This window comes from Argopecten irradians, chromosome 2 (assembly GCF_041381155.1).
Source record: "Argopecten irradians isolate NY chromosome 2, Ai_NY, whole genome shotgun sequence".
Lineage (NCBI taxonomy): Eukaryota > Metazoa > Mollusca > Bivalvia > Pectinida > Pectinidae > Argopecten > Argopecten irradians.
The window spans coordinates 72,846,069-72,868,205 of record NC_091135.1 but is presented as its reverse complement, the minus strand read 5'-3'; the positions used below and the strand labels follow the sequence as shown (position 1 = coordinate 72,868,205).

Here is a 22,137-nt window from a genome sequence, read left to right as displayed (position 1 = left end):
TGATGAAAATGATGCAGAATCCCATCAATGATTTCATAGTTATAGCTCTCTGCTACCACTTTTCTGGCTAAATCCTTATCCATAGGTACCATTCCATGAACTTTGTACTTGATGATGTCACAAAAGTCTGGACATTGTTCTTGTAGCTGTCTTAATGCTGGTCTGGTCTGTATTTCCCAATAAAGATGCTCCTTGTCATCATTTGCTCTGTCATTTGTCACAACGTCTGCAGACACTGGTGATACTATTGGGTGTGGTGTTTGATCTAACATATATTCTAAAGTAACAGCTACGACTTCTGAGGTATTTTCCTGTGGCGATTCTGTACTTTGGTCAGCTGTAGCTTGGGAAATTTTAGCTGTATATGGAATGCCTGAAATCTCTGGAAGTTCAGCCTCTGTATCTGGTGTTGACCTTTTCTGTGAATCCTCATGATATTCTCGTCTTGAAAGTCCGTCTGAATTTTGGTTCTTAATCCCTGCCGTGTTTAATTGTGTAATTGTATCCCTGTAGTTGCAAAGCCCATCTTCCTATTCTGCTATTTGGGTTTTTAGACTCCTGTAGCCACTTGACGCTGATATTGTCTGTATAAACGGTAAATGGAGCAGACTCTAGGTATGGCTTAAACATGTTTACGGCTTCTACTAAGGCTAATGCCTCTTTCTCATTGATGTGCCATTTCCTCTCTCCTGTATTAAGAGATCGTCCTCCATAAGCAATGGCATGTTCCCTCTTTCCAGTTTCATCTAGCTGTCCTAAAATGTATCCTATTGCAGAGTCTGAAGCATCTGTTGATACGATGAAGGGTCGACGAAAGTCGGGAAACGCAAGAATAGGTGCAGATACCAAACTTTGTTTAAGAGTACCAAAAGCGACCTGACATTGTTCTGTCCATATGAACTTTGTATCTTTGTGTAAAAGTGCATTTAGTGGAACTGCTATTGTTGCAAAATTTTTCACGAACTTCCTATAGTAATTTCACATGCCTAAAAATGAACGAACTTGTTTTGCTGTTTTGGGCTCTGGGAATTCTGAGATTGTCTTTGTTTTTGTGTAATCTACACTGATTCCATCTTTTGACAAAATATGGCCTAAATAATTTACAGTTGTGGCAGCAAAATTACATTTAGCTGGTTGGAGTGTTAAATTTGCCCTAGCAAGCGTAGAAAATACTGTATCTAGATGTTGCAGATGTTCTTCAAATGTTTTACTGAATATGAGAATGTCATCAATGTACACCAAGGCAGTCTTGAAATTCATATTTTGAAGCACTCTCCCCATCAAAGCTTGAAATGACATTGGGGCATTTTTCAAACCGAATGGCAACCTTGTGAATTGAAAGACACCTTGGTGTGTGACAAATGCAGTTTTGTGTTATGTTGCTGGATCTAAAGGTATTTGCCAAAAAAACCACTTGCTAAATCTAATGTTGAAAATATTTTTGCTTTGGAATCGGCAATTGTATCAAAAATGTCATCTAGACGTGGTAGTGGATAGTGTAAGTCATCTGTCAAAATATTTAGTTTCCTAAAATCTACAGCAAATCTATACTTTACAGGCTGGTCTGGTAACAGTGACTTTTTCTTTACTAGCACTACAGGAGAATGCCAACAGCTGTCAGACTCCTCTACAATCCCCTGTTCTAATATTTCTTTTGTGATCTCCTCTATTATTTTCATTTGTTCTGGTGTGCGTCTGTAATTTGGAGATGAAACAGGTCTAGAATTGTGAGTGTGTATGGTGTGTTGTGTTAAATTTGTTTTTCCAATTTCGGATAGGTCTTTTGCAAACGAATTTCTGTGTTTTCCTATCAGAATGAGCAGTTGTTCTTTTTGTGATTCATTTAAGTCACTATTTTCTAAAGAAATTCCTAAATCTTTTGCTATTTCTATCAGGTCTGCCTTACTAACTGGTGACTTTTTGTGTGTCTTTGTATGTGATGACTTCATCTTATCATCTAATGTGGTGATGTTGTGATCTGCTAGCTGTGAAATGTGTGCTACTGTGGTGTGTCTTGCAAGGGAGATAGGTGTATTGGTTGGGTTAATAATAAGAACTAATGGTCTCTCAATTAGTTCAGTTTATCAGATGAAGACAAAAGAGTTACGCCCCCTGTCCTTTTATAGCAGTGGAACTCTCCAGTTGGGAGGTGGATAAAATCCTTTTTAATCTAGTTTACGTACAGGGAAGGTGCACAATATTTGCTCCCATAGATTTGTTTGCCAAAAAAAAAAAAAAAAAAAAAAGTTTTGTGGTGCCAGCAAAGATCGCTTCATACGGACATTCTTTGTGTGTCTGTTATACAGAATTGGTTTGTATTGAAGCGGATGTCGTTCGATTTTGATATGTCGTGTGGTCAGCCGTATGTTAGGTACCGCATGGTGCGGCCATGGCCATCCTACCATCGAACACGTGTTCGTCCCGGTTCCAGTCGTTAACACCGTTTAAATAGAAATGTCTTGTTCCTGGCATCATTGCTAATAATTTGCCGGAATTTTACTGCATTATCCCATACCAGAATTTATTTTAGTATTTTTATTTTATCGTAGAATTACTCTTGCACTTCTAGTTCATAGCAAACGGAGTTAGCATTAACGGAGACATGAATATTAGGTAGTGATTTTGAGTATCACTATTTTTATTCGTATCGTGATATATTTTCAGACTGTAGGTCGTCATTATTTTTAATGTAAGTGGCGATAATTTAATTCGTTTAAGTTGTGTTTGGTATTGTCGTTGATGGGAGTTGCTGCCCTTTGATCATGTGTAAGTGTTGTTAACTTTCGCTGGTCTAGATCTATTGTCATCCTCGGTGACCCGGGCGTTATATACGCTAACGCTGATAGGTAAATTTCCAATACCGAGTTACCGAGGATGTAGGGGCATGTTTGTATGTCGGATAATGTCGATGTGTTCTATATGTACCTATTTGAGTTTCAGTCGTGTGTGGTTAGGGAAAGCGACCCTACAGCCCCTATGTAAGGAACAAGAATGGTTCCAGGTCGTTGAGTGCAGCAGCCAGTCGGAGTGAGAATGGTCCCAGTACATGAGTGTTACAGCTCCAGCAGTAGCTAGTGGGGGTAACATTGTAGATGATAATAAAGACAAGGCAAATCTATTAAATGAATATTTCTGTAGTATTACTAATATTGACGATAGCAACAATGAAGTGCCTATTTTACAGTTGAAACTAATAGTGTTTGAAATAATCTACTTGTTACTTCTAATGAAATTTATGATGTTTTAATTAATTTAAAGCTTGGAAAAGCTTCAGGTGAAGATGGTATAAGTCACCATATGCTTAAATACACGGCTGATACAGTTTGTAAACCTCTTAAGGTTAATTCTTTTCAATTTTTCTCTATCTACCTGTATATTTCCAAATGTATGGAAAATGGCTAAAGTTATGCCTCTCTTTAAAAAGGAGATAGACATTCTATATCAAAATATTTTATTTATTTTACCAGTTTCTAGCCGGATTTATGTCTGGTCATTCAACAGTATACCAATTAATTGAAATATACCATAACATTTGTCTAAATCTAAATCTAAAAAAAAAAAAAAAAAAAAAAAGCATACCCGGTATTTGTATGATATTCTGTGACATTTCTAAAGCCTTTGACAGAGTCTGGCACAAAGGTCTTATAATTAAATTAAAATCATATGGTATTTTGGGTAACCTATTGTCCTGGTTAGAAAATTACTTAAGAGAAAGACATAAGTATTTATAAACAATTCTTCTTCTGATATTGGTATGATATGAGCAGGTGTCCCTCAAGACTCAATTCTTGGGCCAATTCTTTTCCTTATTTATATAAATGATTTAGCTGATGAACTTCAATCAACATCACGTTTATTCGCTGATGACACTACCCTTATAAAGTTCAAATATGTCATGTCGTGAAATAGAAACAGATTTACATAGGGATTTAGATAAATCAAAAAGGGGCTTGTTTCTTTTAATCCTAATAAAACTGAGGTAATTTTTTTTATCAAATTTTGTTAACATTGACAAAAATTTGGACTTAATTTTTGATGGAACGTTTTTAGATTTTAGTAGTTTTCATAGAATCAAATATATGTTAAAGCGTGGTGCTCTTTTAAGAATTTACAAGTCTTTTATTTTACCTGTTCTTGAATATGCATGTGAAGTTAGGTTCGTATGCTCTCAGGCTGATTCTGAGCGGGCTCGGCGTGAAGCAGCTAGAATTATTACTGGGTTACAGTGTCATACTAGAAATGAATCATTATATTTTGAAACAATTTTGGAACCGCTTTTGGACAGAAGAGCTAAAAGAAAACTACAGTTGCTATACAAAGATAAATAATAATATGACTCCAAGTTATCTATCAAACTTATTACCTCCTACAGTAGGCTATCATAATTCTTATACTTTTAAGAAATAGTGAGAGTTTCCAAATTCCAAATTATAGACTCTACTACAACAAAATTTTTCTTTCCCACTACTAAAGAAGTTGGAACAACTTGGATGTTAATGTTAAATTTCTACCTTTTTCTTCCTTTAAACTAGCTCTTTCTCAGCCTATATCTACGAGTCTACCAGCATGTTATTTTAATTATGGAGAAAGAAAATTTAATATTATACATACTAAATTAAGACATCAGTGTAGTTCTCTAAAAGAGGACCTTTTTCGTGTAAATTTGGCACCAAATTCTATTTGTATAAATTGTGGCTACACTTGTGAAAATGCTAACCATTTCTTTTTTGTATGTCAAAATTATGCTGCTGCCCATACAGAAAAGCTTTTAAAGTTTTAAATGATTTAGATATACAAGTAAATTTAAATTTATTACTTTATGGAAATGAAAACTTGGCTTTGGTAGTAAACTGTTATGTATTTGAACTTGTGCTATCATTTATAAAGTCCAGCAGAAGATTTTGAATTCTACATAATATTATAATATATAGTATATATCTTGTTATTATATACTCTGACAAATATACCCGTAATTATCATTTATACCTTTAGTATGTATGTCATCACCTGTAAATATTTCATGTTGATTGAAGAAGGCTTCTTATGTTGAAATAACTGCCTAATCCATTTGTACATTTATGACAATAAGATATGTTTAAAAGTCAAAACGTAACGGGGAACCGGTCCATGGTCCTTTATCAGCGGATCAGCTGGAGTCTGTTTTGAGCAGGTGTCTGCCAGGGTTGCCCAACAGCTAGTGGAAGCAGTCCATCAGGCAACTGAGCTGGTTCGCACAACTCATCAACCTGAAGGTACTAGTATAATTCAGAATTCATTACAATCTTTGGGATGAGATGTAAACCATTTTAACCCAATCCTACATCAGGTTCAAAGTGTTTGTGACGATTTGGGTATTTCAGTATCATGCACTATAAGACAAAAGATAATCATTAGGGTATTTGTTGGCCTTGGGCAGCTTTTGTCAAAACCTGCCCCAATTGTTGAAGATAAACATTTTTCTGTTGGTAATGTAAGAAAACAAAAGAGTGTGAAGATAAATGACATTGATATGTGGACGGATGCTTTTACTATTTTCATTTCTGTCTATACATCTGCCCATCCTGAGGATATTTCTGGGTTGTTAAAGTATATGCATACAGTTAGGTTAGGGGCCAGGAGAACTGGAGGACTGACATGGAAATCTTATGACGAACAGTTTCGCCTTAAAAAGGCTCGTCACAATTCATTGCCATGGTATCAGGTGGACCAGGAGTTGTGGCTTCTATATGTATGGAAATACTGGAGTAGTAGGTAATAAGTCTGGTCAAAAACAAACAGATGTCTGTAATTCATGTCAAGACTAAATGATAGAGTTGATAGCCGTCTTCCTATCTCATGATCACCAGAGTTGTTAGTTATGTTAATACAAATATTATCAGTGGTTTGTAGTCAGTATTATTTTCAGCTCGCTTTTTACAATTGTTGAGCCACCAGCCCATTTAGTTATACATTGTGGGGTGAATAATGTAGCACAGGTTAATTCATGCGAGTTAAGGCATAGGATGATAAGGATTTTTGACGAATTTTCAGGATATGTTCCCTACCACTAGACTGGTGTGGTCAGCCATTTTACCCCGCATTAATTGATGGAGTGAAGTTATTTTACAGTTAAACTGATTCCAGTGAGAATCATTAGCCAGATAGGGTCTTGCATTGGTAGGTGAGGTGGTTGTTACATAAGATATCCAGAAAAAACTGATAAGAACTAAGTTTTGTTTTCGGATGGTGTTCACTTGAGTCGGATAGTGTTCTGTTTTTTGTATCGTTTGCAGCATTTGTTTCTTCTCCTTTTGGCGAATAAGGCACTTGGGCCAGGTTGCTTTAGTTTTAAGCAAATGTAGTGGGTAATTGTTTGGTGCACGTTTAGTTCAGTTGGTGCTTGCAGTCAGGACAATAATAATAATAAAAAAAAATGATGAACAAAATTTATTGATTGATTTTGTTTTGCTATGCTGCATTGATTTGTATATTTGGAGGAAGAGATTGATATTGCTGGTTTTATTTGTGGTCGCCCTAATACGCCCAAATTTTGGTTGGGTCGGTGTCCTCTTTTATGCGATTTGCATAATTTTTGTGCGTACATTTGTTTGGTTACGCTTCCAGCAGAGCAATTGGCTCATTTTGACATCTGCTCTTCCTCATATTTGTTATTTTGGCACTTATTTGTATGGTGCATCTTGTTATTTTAGCATTTTATATGCCATTTTTGACATGGCTTTACGCAGCAAATTTATTTATATTTTGGCCATTTTTTCTTGGAATTGTCCTGACTGTAACGCATTTCTGTTGGCGGTGACAACATCTAATGTTGTCATTTGGCGGTGTTTCACTTGGAGCAACAGAAAATGCTGATATAGAATTTGTAAGTCTATTATACAACAGCTTCTATTTTGTGGAATTTCCTGTTCCCAGTTTCCATTTTAATATTAGCTGTTTTTAATTCTCATGTTGAAGCTTTGGCCAACTTCTGCCATTCATATTAGGTTAAAAATATATTCAAATATAGTTTAATATTCCCATTGAAGGCTAAGTATTATAATGTAGATTGTTATTGATTGAATATTGATTAGATATTTTCAATTAAAGTTAAGTCTTGGTAAATATCAATTTTGTGTTTGTCTTCTATTTGATAATAAGAACTAATAGTCTCTCAATTAGTTCAGTTTATCAGATGAAGACAAAAGAGTTACGCCCCCTGTCCTTTTATAGCAGTGGAACTCTCCAGTTGGGAGGTGGATAAAATTCTTTTTAATCTAGTTTACGTACAGGGAAGGTGCACAATATTTGCTCCCATAGATTTGTTTGCCAAAAACCCACCCTTCCCACCCATTTTTCTATTGCTAGTGTGCTGATTGATATCTTGCGTTTCTGTTGTCGGTTTTTAATTTGTATGTTTCAGCTCATCACTTCCAAGATCCTTCGTCGAGGCTTCAGCATGATTTCCCAAGAGTGCAGTGAAAGTTATTCCAGGACATCACAGATTGTTTGGGACATATTGCGGTAGCAATGATTATCTGAACTTTGTCGTGGAATTAATTTGTTCGTGTAAATTCCATTTGGCGGTGTTTCACTTGGAGCAACAGAAAATGCTGATATAGAATTTGTAAGTCTATTATACAACAGCTTCTATTTTGTGGAATTTCCAGTTCCCAGTTTCCATTTTAATATTAGCTGTTTTCAATTCTCATGTTGAAGCTTTGGCCAACTTCTGCCATTCATATTAGGTTAAAAATATATTCAAATATAGTTTAATATTCCCATTGAAGGCTAAGTATTATAATGTAGGTTGTTATTGATTGAATATTGATTAGATATTTTCAATTAAAGTTAAGTCTTGGTAAATATCAGTTTTGTGTTTGTCTTCTATTTGATAAATTGATATATACCCTGGTTGCTTTATACTTTCGAAATGCATTTACTCCCTATAAGTTTTGCCTCATACAGATGTTCTGCTGGTTCTAGATACACTGTTGTGCCATTGGATAGCTTAGGAATGATGACTTTAACCGTGGCTTGGGTATAAGGAGGTATTGTAATATCTTCCTCAACTTTAGCTATAGCACAATGTGATCTAGGAGCTAGGGGCACTGAAGCAAAACCATCATGTAGAGTCAAGACATTTTCTGTAAATCTAATCTCTGCATTATTACTTTTGAGAGAATCAATGCCTAATATGATGTTGTTGTGTAGTCTTTGAAAAACATGAAATGTGTGTTCTAAAATGAGCCCATTCAACTTGATTGGAATATCAACTTGTCCTAGAACTGAGTGAATCTCTCCACAAACACCTTTTATTGAAAATTTACTGCTATTTTGAATCTGAAGTTTTGGGAATGCTCTTTTTAACAACTCAATAGAAATACATGAAATGTCTGCACCAGAATCAACTAAAGCTCGTGTTGACTGGTTTCCTACTTTAATATATATTGTATTACTAACTAATGGTGTGCTAGCAATTTTTATGTTAGAGATACTTGTTGAGTTTACAGTAATCTTCCCACAAACACTCTTTCTACAAACAGAATCTAGTTTTCGAATTGGACCCATGTTTAAAAAAATGTAAAATGTAATTGAAGTCTGGCAGATAAGAAAAATATTCAAAAATATATATAAGTCTAACAAAAAAATATAGACTTATCTTGTAATTACATGTATTTTAGAACGAAAAATCAACAAATAATATCAAAATTGGAGAAATGAGAAATCTTCAGAATACTGTCACATGTGCTAACGAACTCAAGCAAAATGTAATGGTACTCACAGGATCCCTCTGATCGTTAGACTCTTTTGTTGACGTTTCTTGTAAAAGTGTTGAATTTCGTGGTCGTCTGTTTCTCGTAGAGTCACTCCAGAATCAAATCCATTTGCTGAGATTCGAGGTCCGGGTCGTTGTGGATTCACTACCAATCTCTCACCGAGTCGATACTGCTGCTGGGCAGCTTGCTGGGGATTTCAGTGAGCTCCCTTGTACTATACCATCAGGGGACAACACATTTTGCTTTGGGGGGAATTAGCTTATCTCCCCTGATGGTTGAGAGTACCAGTGTCCATGGCATGGTTATAATTTATAAACCATAATTCACCAACACAACAAAGTTCCTGGTTCCATATTTTGTTAATTGTAGGTGACTGCCAAAAGTTCCGAAATATTAAATTACAATAATTATTAAACTCTCCATGTTCTCTGACTCTCCACTCCCTGATTGTCCTTCACTCTCTCTGTTCTAACTCCAACTCTCTACTGTTCTTATTAATCCTATTCTTCATTATAATCAAACTTGTCCACTATCCTAAATCTCATTGGCTAATTCCTTAATTAGGCAATAAATGGGTGTGGCCTGACAATTTCAATATGGGCGGAGCTAAACAATCATCAATGACAATTAATACTATTTACCTTGGGGGTACTCAACTGCTCCTACAAGTTCTGACCCAACAGGTGTTGACAATAATACCATAATTAACTCTATTGAGTGACATGTGCCAGATAAATGGGTAACAATAAAAGGATAATTCTGTTAGATAAACCTACAATAAAAGTGTCCATAAGACTTCCTACTACATCAAAAGAATCTCAAACTAGAATAAAAGTGTCCATTATACTTCCTACTACATCAAAAGAATCTCAAACCAGATTATTCCTAGTTTTGTACTGATCTACTTAATTACTTCTAAACTTTCTCAATACAACAAATTCCTAACATTTTAACTTGTGAAACATCCATTTTCTCAAAACGGGAAATACACGCATCATCTTATTACAGTAGTTAGGCCAATGTTATATCGTACATGTATACAGTAAATAAAATCTTGTTTCCCGAACGTGTTAGTGCTTATTGAGGATCATATTTGCTAAACATGATACATGTAGACATCTACATGTATACGCAATATTCATGAAATATACTAGCTTGTATAAATTGAATGAAAAGCAGGGGTAGGGCGATGGAGAGATGAAAATATTTCTGTATCTGTAGTTTTATACTAGAGGATTACTCGACAAAATTGGAATATCTTGATTTAATTATGCATCTCCCTTAAAACACATGTATATTATGTGTCAAATATTCACAGTTTAACGGAGTTGAACAGAAAATGTTTTAATCACTTGATTGTTATGAAATCTCATTTTATTCAGTACAAGATCGAGACCGTTTCGGCATATATCAGTCCGTTTGTATGAGTTATGTAACGTGCTTCTCAAAAAATACATGTAGCTTCATGTTATATTAGCCTAGCCAAATTCAAAGATCTGACATTATTTTTTTTTCTAGTTTGTCGAAACTAGGTCCTACACCTACCATACAAACTTTGGTTTTCACCCGGTATCAAGCTTTCGGCAAACCGAACTAAGTACAATATCGACAAATACGCCGTTTATCGACTATACTATCCTGATTTTAACGTTAAAATGTAAGATATCGTTAGACGGATAACATATAGATCGGTATTCTTCATAATCTTAGTCAAAAAAGAGTTTTCATGTGCAGTTCCGAATGCACTCGTTGACCCGAGGAGGTCCGAACGAACGGCGCATTCGATCACTGTTCGGAACACCCTAAAAGGATTTTTAGCCTATTTGGCCCCAGTGACCTTGTATGATGGTCAAGGTCATTCATTTGAACAAACTTGGTAGTCCTTCTTCCCAGCATGCTACAGGTCAAATATCAGTACCCTGGGCCTTCTGGGTCTTGAGAAGAAGTCGTTTAAAGATTTTAGCCTTTTTGACCTGTGACCTTGAATGAAGGTCAAGGTCATGCATTTGAACAAACTTGGAAGCCCTTCATCCCAGCATGCTTCAAGCCTAATATGAGTATCCTGAGCCTTTTGGTTCTTGAGAAGAAGTCATTTAAAGATTTAAACCTATTTGACCCCTGTGACCTTGAATGAAGGTTGAGGTCATGCATTTGATCATTTGAACAAACTTGGTAGCCCTTCATCCCAGCATGCTACAGGCCCAATATCAGGTCACTAGACTGTTTGGTTATTAAGAAGAAGTTGTTTAAAGATTTAAGCCTTTTTGACCGCTGTGACCTTGAATGAAGGTCATGGTCATTCATTTGAACAAACTTAGTATCCCTTCATCCCAACATGTCACAGGCCCGATATCAGGTCTCTAGGCCTCTTGGTTATCAAGAAGAAGTCGTTTAAAGATTTAACCCTATTTGACCCCTGTGACCTTGAATGAAAGTCAAGGTCATTCATTTGAACAAACTTGGTAGCCGTTGATCCCAGCATGTCACATGCCCAATATCAGGTCCCTAGGCCTCTTGGTTATTGAGAAGAAGTCATTTAAAGATTTTAGCCTTTTTGACCCCTGTGACCTTGAACGAAGGTCAAGGTCATTCATTTGAACAAACTTGGTACATGTAGCCCTTCATCCCAGCATGCCACAGGCCCAATATCAGGTCTCTAGGCTGTTTGGTTATTAAGAAAAAGTTGTTTAAAGATTTTAGCCTTTTTGACCCTTGTTAACTTGAATGAAGATCAAGGTCATTCATTTGAACAAACTTAGTAGCCCTCTATCCCAGTATGTTACAGGCCTAATATCAGGTTCCTAGGCCTCTTGGTTATTATGAAGCAGAAATCTTAACAAGATATTTCAGCCTATTTGACCCCTGTGACCTTGAATGAAAGTCAATGTCATTCATTTGAACAAACTTGGTAGCCCTACATCCCAGCATGTCATAGGCCCAATTTCAGGTCTCTATGCATCTTGGTTATATAGAAGTCTGTTGTAGATTTTCACCTATTTGACCCCTGTGACCTTGAATGAAGGTCAAGGTCATTCATTTGAACAAACTTGGTAGCCCTTCATCCCAGCATGCTTTAACTCAAATTTCAGGACTCTAGGTCTCCAAGTTTTGGAGAAGAAGTTGTTTAAATGGAAAAGTTGACGCCAGACGGCCGGACGCTGCACCATAGCATAAGCTCACTTGCCCTTCGGGCAGGTGAGCTAAAAACAATATTCCGTAACATCACAAATCTTAACGGCAAAAAGAACAAATCTTGAATACATATTCGAACCGTTTAACAGGACATGAAGGAGAGAACAAACTAAGAGAGGAAGCTCAGTTAGAGCAGGACAAAGAAGAAGGAGAATGAGAGAACAAACTAAGAGAGGAAGCTCAGTTAGAGCAGGACAAAGAAGAAGGAGAATGAGAGAACAAACTAAGAGAGGAAGCTCAGTTAGAGCAGGACAAAGAAGAAGGAGAATGAGAGAACAAACTAAGAGAGGAAGCTCAGTTAGAGCAGGACAAAGAAGAAGGAGAATGAGAGAACAAACTAAGAGAGGAAGCTCAGTTAGAGCAGGACAAAGAAGAAGGAGAATGAGAGAACAAACTAAGAGAGGAAGCTCAGTTAGAGCAGGACAAAGAAGAAGGAGAATGAGAGAACAAACTAAGAGAGGAAGCTCAGTTAGAGCAGGACAAAGAAGAAGGAGAATGAGAGAACAAACTAAGAGAGGAAGCTCAGTTAGAGCAGGACAAAGAAGAAGGCAAATTTTTGTACAAAGTGCAAGGACCGCCGTGGAATAGACCGGTCATCCATTTGGAGAAACGAAACATATGATAACGTATACCCATATTTAAACTTATTATGAGCTCTACCTGTATATACAAATCAAGTCTTAATTTCGATAATTCAATCTAAACTACTATAGATATGGATATAGAGGCAATGTATGCCTGCATCCATCAAATTCATATATATTACTATATATGACATAACGCTTATTATTGTTCAAGTAAAATATATGAGATTTATTTATTCCTTGTCGGTGGTGGAACATCTTTTAACATCTATTTTCTATTTATGGATTTTATGAATTGTACTGTTATTCATGTAGCTAGTAGGAGAGGGCTAATATAGGCATAGCCTGTTGCCAAATCCCAGTTGTAATACATATTACTTAAGCATTGATGTTACTATTTTTTAACTTCATAGCAGTATGAAAGAAATTTTGTTTGCAAACTGTGTGAATCCGCAGTTTGCAAACAAAATTTATTTCATAACCCTATAAAGTTAAAAAATAGTTACATCAACGCTTATAATTATTTTATTTTTCAAAATCAATGCGCAACGCCGACGTCTCTATTGTGACATCATGATTACGTCGCATTTTCGGACCATTCTCGGATTTTTTCTTCATAGTATATAGTCTATGTACTTCAAGCGCTTATTTTGACATCGTTATCATTGTGACGTCGCAATTGTTGTGCCAGCGATCACAGAAAACAGCTGTTCCATTCATGACGATAACGAATGATTAATTCATTATAGATGCAAAAATACCATGGAATTTCATCATAAAATTGTAACCAAATGTAAATATAGGCATTGAACGTCTTTCAGTTGGCATGCATAGCCAATATGAATGCCAACAGAACAGAGGCAAATTCAACATGAAGCGCTAGTGTGTGTCATGTAATTTGCCTCTTTCCAGTTGGCACTCACACTGGCTATGAATGCCAACTGAAAGACGTTCAATGCTTTGCTTAAATGAACTAGTTATTACTGTAAACCAACTATCTTTCTCGTGCGATTTACTTCCGTGAATTTTGCGATCGAAGTGAATTACCAAATGTTTATCTCCGCAAAATACCATCTACATCATATATTTTGATAGAAATTCCCATTCAATTTTAAATCCGTGAATTTTAATCTTGTTTGCCGCGAAAGAAAGTTATTTTGAAGTATGCAGAATAACAAACGTCACAAGGTTTCCTGATAAAATAACTGTCACATATAATCACAGCATTATAAAAACCTCCTTCATTGATCGATACTCAAAGCTGAAGATCACAAGAGGTGTCTTCGGATCTATTTCTGAATTGATATAAACCGACACATTACTCTCACTATGGCTATAGACGTTAAAGAAACAAAAGTAGGTTTCCCTCTTACTTTCACTTCTTCTCCTTATTTTCATTGAATTGAAGTTTGGAATCTAACAATTAAAACAATTTTAAAGCGTGATTTTTACTGTTGTTTTATGATTATATTCAATAATGAATTATTCTGTTTAAGAGATATGTTATAATACATACAACATTCCTTTCAAGATATTACTGTGTGAGAAAGTAAAAAGATGATATCACCTCTTGATCTATATAGTGTAGTTTCCAATTCAGTAGCTTGGAGCTGCCTTCAACTTGTGATTAAGAGCTGGTAAATACCAAACGCAGCTAATGACAGGATGTGTTTATTATACCAAGTTTTACACACAAATAACTAATTGTCATATGGACTAATTTGTTCAACAGATGATCAAATTACTTTATTGCTTAGTGAATTTCCAATTAGATGCTCAGCCTGTCCACAAACCTTTGACTTGCCATTATGTAGGTTTGTCACTATATTCTTATTTATATCAGGATTTCAAATCTGATGCAAAACTGAGATAAGATGGTATATATAGTTAAACAAGAGGCCCAGAGGGCCTGTATCGCTCACCTGGTTTGTAATGCCAAGTAATGTTCTGAATACAGGTTTATTGTTTCTTTTCTGAAGGAATTTGAATATTTACCTCTAAATCCCTATTGGGCCCCACCCCTCCTGCTCCCTGGGGGTCAGAGCCAAAATTTATACAAGTCCTGTTCCCCTTCCTCCAATGATGCTTGTGGCCAAATTTGGTCACAATCCAAGCAGAACTCTAGGACAAGTAGCGATTTATATGATTTACCTCTATTTCCCCTATTGGGCCCCATCCGTCCTGTCCCTGGGGGCCAGAGCCAAAATTTATACAAGTTCTGTTCCCCTTCCCCGTAGGATGTTTGTGGCCAAATTTGGTTACAATCCATGCAGAAATCGAAGACAAGTAGCGATTTATAGGATTTACCTCTATTTCCCCTATTGGGCCCCGCCCCCTTCTGCCCCCAGGGAGTCAGAGCCAAAATTTATACAAGTTCTGTTCCCCTTCCCCCAAGGATGTTTGTGGCTAAAATTGGTTACATTCCATGCAGAACTCTAGGACAAGTAGCGATTTATAGGATTTACCTCTATTTCTCCTATTGGGTCTCGCCCCTTCTGCCCCCAGGGAGTCAGAGCCAAAATTTATACAAGTTCTGTTCCCCTTCCCCCATGGATGTTTGTGGTCAGATTTGATTACAATCCATGCAGAACTCTGTGACTAGTAGCGATTTAAAGGATTTACCTCTATTTCCCCTATTGGGCCCACCCCTCCTGCCCCGGAGGGTCAGAGCCAAAATTTATACAAGTTCTGTTCTATTTCCCCCAAGAATGTTTGTGGCCAAATTTGGTTACAATCCATGCAGAACTCTATGACTATAGTAGCGATTTAAAGGAAATGTTGACGGACAGATTGATGGACGGACGGATGACGGACGCTGTGCCATGACATAAGCTCACCGACCCTTTGGGCCAGGTGAGCTAATAAGTTCTGTTCCCCTTCCCCAAAGGATGTTTGTGGCCAAATTTGGTAAAAATCCATGCAGAACTCTAGGACAAGTAGCGATTTATAGGATTTACCTCTATTTCCCCTATTGGGCCCCGACCCTCCTGCCCCCAGGGGGTCAGAGCCAAAATTTATACAAACTCTGTTCTTATTCCCCCAAGGATGTTTGTGGCCAAATTTGGTTACAATCCATGCAGAACTCTAGGACTAGTAGCGATTTATAGGATTTACCTCTATTTCCCCTATTGGGCCCCACCCCTCCTGCTCCGGGGGGGTCAGAGCCAAAATTTATACAAGTTCTGTTCTTCTTCCCCCAAGGATGTTTGTGGCCAAATTTGGTAACAAGATCGAGGCCCAAAGGCCTTAACGGTCATCTGACTCATGGCACAAAACAACAGTCACAGTATAATGGAGTGGTTAACAATTAATATAAGCGATACAAGGAACTTTTTTTTGAATATGTAAGTTTCTGAAATAGGTAAAGGTCATTTGTTGAACAAACTTGGTAGCCCTTCATCCATATATGGTATTAACCCATTCAAGGATGAAGGAGGAGTTGGATTTCAAAGCCAAAGCTCCCATTTTGGACCCCTGACGTTCTATCCCCATGGGTCTTACCTCGTCCTTTATAAAATATGTTCCCCCTTCTGAGCCCCGCCCCTCTGTCCCCTAGGGTCTTACCTAACTCGTTTATATTAAATATGATTGTCCTTCCCCAGTGATGTTTCACACAAAATATGGATGCATTAATCCACTCAAGGGTTAGGAAGGAGTAGGCTTTTAAAGCAAAATTTAATCAAAATTCCCCATTCTGAGCCCCGCCCCTCTGTCCCCAGGGGTCGGACCTAACTTGTTTATATAAAATATGACAGTCCTTCCTCTACGATCTTTTACGCAAAATATGGATGAAATCCACTAAAGGGTTAAGGAGGAGTAGGATTTTAAAGCTAAAACAAGTACTCATTGTAATGGACACTAATACATAATCCCCCAAACGACCCCCTCCCCATCTCCACCTGCGACAAATTAAGAATGCAGTTGCACAGTATATGAACATTTTGAAAATTTTTTTGAGGTACTTTTACATTCAATGAATTGCAGACGAAAATTTGAAAACAGGAGGTTTGCCCAGCAAAAATCTTTCAAAATTTTTATCATACTGACAAGCATCCCTTTATAACCCTTTATACTAAATTTCATTGAAATCAGTGACCAAAATATAAAAACAGGAAGTTGGCCCAGTGGCCATCTTGGAATACAAAAATCTTTACCAAAATGTTTGCATGTTGTTCGCCATCCCTTTAAACCTCTACAGACTAATTTTTGTTGAGATCAGAGACTGAAACCTGAAAACAGGACGTGGGCTCGCAGCCATCTTGGAATACTAAAATCTTTATGAAAATATTTGCATGTTAATTGCCATCCCTTTAAACCTCTAGACTAATTTTTGTTGAGATCAGAGACTGAAACCTGAAAACAGGAAGTGGGCTAGCGGCCATCTTGGAATACCAAAATCTTTATAAAAATGTTTGTATGTTGTTCGCCATCCCTTAAAACCCCTATAGACCAATTTTCATTGAGATCAGATACTGAAGACTGAAAACAGGAAATGGGCCAGTGGCCATCTTGGAATACTAAAATCTTTATATAAAAATATGATTGTCTTTCCCTTATGATGTTTTACACCAAATATGGATGAAATCCTCTCAAGAGTTGAGGAGGAGTAAGATTTCAAAGCTAAAATTAAGAAAATTTGTCCTTTTGGGGCCCCACCCCTCAGCCCCTAGGGGTCCGACCAGGCTCATTTATATAAAATATGATTGTCTTTCCCAAATGATATTTCATACCAAATATGGATGAAATCCATCTAAGGATGAAGGAGAAGTAGGATTTTAAAGCTTAAATTAAGAAAATTTGCCCTTTTGGGGCCCTGCCCCTCAGCCCCTAGGGGTCGGACCAGGCTCATTTATATACAATATGACTGTCCTTCCCTAATGATGTTTCACACTAAATATGGATGAAATCAACCCAAGGATGAAGGAGGAGTAGGATTTTAAAGCTTAAAATAAGAAAATTTGCCCTTTTGGGGCCCCACCACTCAGCCCCTAGGGGTCGGACCAAGCTCATTTATATAAAATATGATTGTCTTTCCCCAATAATGTTTCACACCAAATATGGATGAAATCCATCCAAGGATGAAGGAGGAGTAGGATTTTAAAGCTAAAATTAAGAAAATTTGCCCTTTTTGGGGCCCCACCCCTCAGCCCCTAGGGGTCGGACCAGGCTCATTTATATAAAATATGACTATCCTTCCCTAATGATGTTTCACACCAAATATGGATGAAATCAACCCAAGGATGAAGGAGGAGTAGGATTTTAAAGCTTAAAATAAGAAAATTTGCCCTTTTGGGGCCCCACCCCTCAGCCCCTAGGGGTTAGACCAAGCTTATTTATAGAGAATATGATTGTCCTTCCCTAATAATGCTTCACACCGAATATGGATGAAATCCGCTAAGTGGTTAAGGAGGAGTAGCGTTTTAAAGGAAAAAATTTACGCACGATGGACGGCGCAAGACGACGGACGAATCGCGATGACTATAGGTCATCCTGACCCTTCGGGTCAGATGACCTAAAAATCCATGCAGAACTCTAGGACAAGTAGCGATTTATAGGATTTACCTCTATTTCCCCTATTGGACCCCACCCCTTCTGCCCCCGGGGGGTCAGAGCCAAAATTTATACAAGTTCTGTTCCCCTTCCCCCAAGGATGTTTGTGGTCAGATTTGGTTACAATCCATGCAGAACTCTATGACTAGTAGCGATTTAAAGGAAATGTTGACGGACAGACGGACGCCGCGACATGACATAAGCTCACCGGCCCTTCGGGCCAGGTGAGCTAAAAACTCTCAATGTCAATCAAGTAATTTCCCTCCATGTCATCATCAATATCATCTATTTAACCTATATCTACTTCCCACCATGTCATCATCAATGTCATCCATTTAATCTATCTTTACTTCCCACCATGTCATTATCAATATCATCTATTTAATCTATCTTTACTTCCCACCATGTCATTATCAATGTCATCCATTTAATCTATCTTTACTTCCCACCATGTCATCATCAATGTCATCCATTTAATCTATCTTTACTTCCCACCATGTCATCATCAATGTCATCCATTTAATCTATCTTTACTTCCCACCATGTCATCATCAATGTCATCCATTTAACCTATCTTTACTTCCCACCATGTCATCATCAATGTCATATATTAAACCTATCTTTACTTCCCACCATGTCATCATCAATGTCATCCATTTAACCTATCTTTACTTCCCACCATGTCATCATCAATGTCATCCATTTAACCTATATCTACTTCCCACCATGTCATTATCAATGTCATCCATTTAACCTATCTTTACTTCCCACCATGTCATCATCAATGTCATCCATTTAACCTATATCTACTTCCCACCATGTCATCATCAATGTCATCCATTTAACCTATATCTACTTCCCACCATGTCATTATCAATGTCATCCATTTAATCTATCTTTACTTCCCACCATGTCATCATCAATGTCATCCATTTAATCTATCTTTACTTCCCACCATGTCATTATCAATGTCATCCATTTAATCTATCTTTACTTCCCACCATGTCATTATCAATGTCATCTATTTAACCTATCTTTACTACGCACCATGTCATTATCAATGTCATCTATTTAACCTATATCTACTTCCCACCATGTCATCATCAATGTCATCCATTTAACCTATATCTACTTCCCACCATGTCATCATCAATGTCATCCATTTAACCTATATCTACTTCCCACCATGTCATCATCAATGTCATCCATTTAACGTATCTTTACTTCCCACCATGTCATTATCAATGTCATCTATTTAACCTATCTTTACTTCCCACCATGTCATCATCAATGTCATCCATTTAACCTATCTTTACTTCCCACCATGTCATTATCAATGTCATCTATTTAATCTATCTTTACTTCCCACCATGTCATTATCAATGTCATCTATTTAACCTATCTTTACTTCCCACCATGTCATCATCAATGTCATCCATTTAATCTATCTTTACTTCCCACCATGTCATTATCAATGTCATCCATTTAATCTATCTTTACTTCCCACCATGTCATTATCAATGTCATCTATTTAACCTATCTTTACTTCCCACCATGTCATCATCAATGTCATCCATTTAATCTATCTTTACTTCCCACCATGTCATTATCAATGTCATCCATTTAATCTATCTTTACTTCCCACCATGTCATTATCAATATCATCTATTTAATCTATCTTTACTTCCCACCATGTCATCATCAATGTCATCCATTTAATATATCTTTACTTCCCACCATGTCATTATCAATGTCATATATTAAACCTATCTTTACTTCCCACCATGTCATTATCAATGTCATCCATTTAATCTATCTTTACTTCCCACCATGTCATTATCAATGTCATCTATTTAACCTATCTTTACTTCCCACCATGTCATCATCAATGTCATCCATTTAATATATCTTTACTTCCCACCATGTCATCATCAATGTCATATATTAAACCTATCTTTACTTCCCACCATGTCATTATCAATGTCATCTATTTAACCTATCTTTACTTCCCACCATGTCATCATCAATGTCATCCATTTAACCTATATCTACTTCCCACCATGTCATTATCAATGTCATCTATTTAACCTATCTTTACTTCCCACCATGTCATCATCAATGTCATCCATTTAACCTATCTTTACTTCCCACCATGTCATTATCAATGTCATCCATTTAATCAATCTTTACTTCCCACCATGTCATTATCAATGTCATCTATTTAACCTATCTTTACTTCCCACCATGTCATCATCAATGTCATCTATTTAACCTATCTTTACTTCCCACCATGTCATCATCAATGTCATCAATTTAACCTATCTTTACTTCCGACCATGTCATCATCAATGTCATCCATTTAATCTATCTTTACTTCCCACCATGTCATTATCAATGTCATATATTTAATCTATCTTTACTTCCCACCATGTCATTATCAATGTCATACATTAAACCTATCTTTACTTCCCACCATGTCATCATCAATGTCATCCATTTAACCTATCTTTACTTCCCACCATGTCATCATCAATGTCATCCATTTAATCTATCTTTACTTCCCACCATGTCATCATCAATGTCATCCATTTAATCTATCTTTACTTCCCACCATGTCATCATCAATGTCATCCATTTAATCTATCTTTACTTCCCACCATGTCATTATCAATGTCATCCATTTAATCTATCTTTACTTCCCACCATGTCATCATCAATGTCATCCATTTAATATATCTTTACTTCCCACCATGTCATCATCAATGTCATCTATTTAATCTATCTTTACTTCCCACCATGTCATCATCAATGTCATCCATTTAATCTATCTTTACTTCCCACCATGTCATTATCAATGTCATCTATTTAATCTATCTTTACTTCCCACCATGTCATTATCAATGTCATCTATTTAACCTATCTTTACTTCCCACGATGTCATTATCAATGTCATCTATTTAATCTATCTTTACTTCCCACCATGTCATTATCAATGATTAAGATAGATTAAATGGATGACAATTACTTCCCACCATGTCATTATCAATGTCATCCACTTAATCTATCTTTACTTCCCACCATGTCATCATCAATGTCATCCATTTAATCTATCTTTACTTCCCACCATGTCATCATCAATGTCATCTATTTAATCTATCTTTACTTCCCACCATGTCATCATCAATGTCATCCATTTAATCAATCTATCTTTACTTCCCACCATGTCATTATCAATGTCATCCATTTAATCTATCTTTACTTCCCACCATGTCATCATCAATGTCATCCATTTAATATATCTTTACTTCCCACCATGTCATCATCAATGTCATCTATTTAATCTATCTTTACTTCCCACCATGTCATCATCAATGTCATCCATTTAATCTATCTTTACTTCCCACCATGTCATTATCAATGTCATCTATTTAATCTATCTTTACTTCCCACCATGTCATTATCAATGTCATCTATTTAACCTATCTTTACTTCCCACGATGTCATTTTCAATGTCATCTATTTAATCTATCTTTACTTCCCACCATGTCATTATCAATGTCATCTATTTAACCTATCTTTACTTCCCACCATGTCATCATCAATGTCATCCATTTAATCTATCTTTACTTCCCACCATGTCATCATCAATGTCATCTATTTAACCTATCTTTACTTCCCACCATGTCATCATCAATGTCATCCATTTAATCTATCTTTACTTCCCACCATGTCATTATCAATGTCATCTATTTAATCTATCTTTACTTCCCCACCATGTCATTATCAATGTCATCTATTTAACCTATCTTTACTTCCCACCATGTCATCATCAATGTCATCCATTTAATCTATCTTTACTTCCCACCATGTCATCATCAATGTCATCCATTTAACCTATATCTACTTCCCACCATGTCATTATCTATGTCATCTATTTAACCTATCTTTACTTCCCACCATGTCATCATCAATGTCATCCATTTAATCTATCTTTACTTCCCACCATGTCATCATCAATGTCATCCATTTAATCTATCTTTACTTCCCACCATGTC

The 22,137-nt window shown here is 36.6% G+C and overlaps 1 protein-coding gene across 1 annotated transcript in view; it reads right to left on the bottom strand.

The window, feature by feature from the left end:
* The window catches only part of LOC138316393 (RING finger protein 151-like), a 269,758-nt gene that overhangs the window by 19,587 nt on the left and 228,034 nt on the right, over positions 1-22,137 (bottom strand). The window lies entirely within an intron of this gene.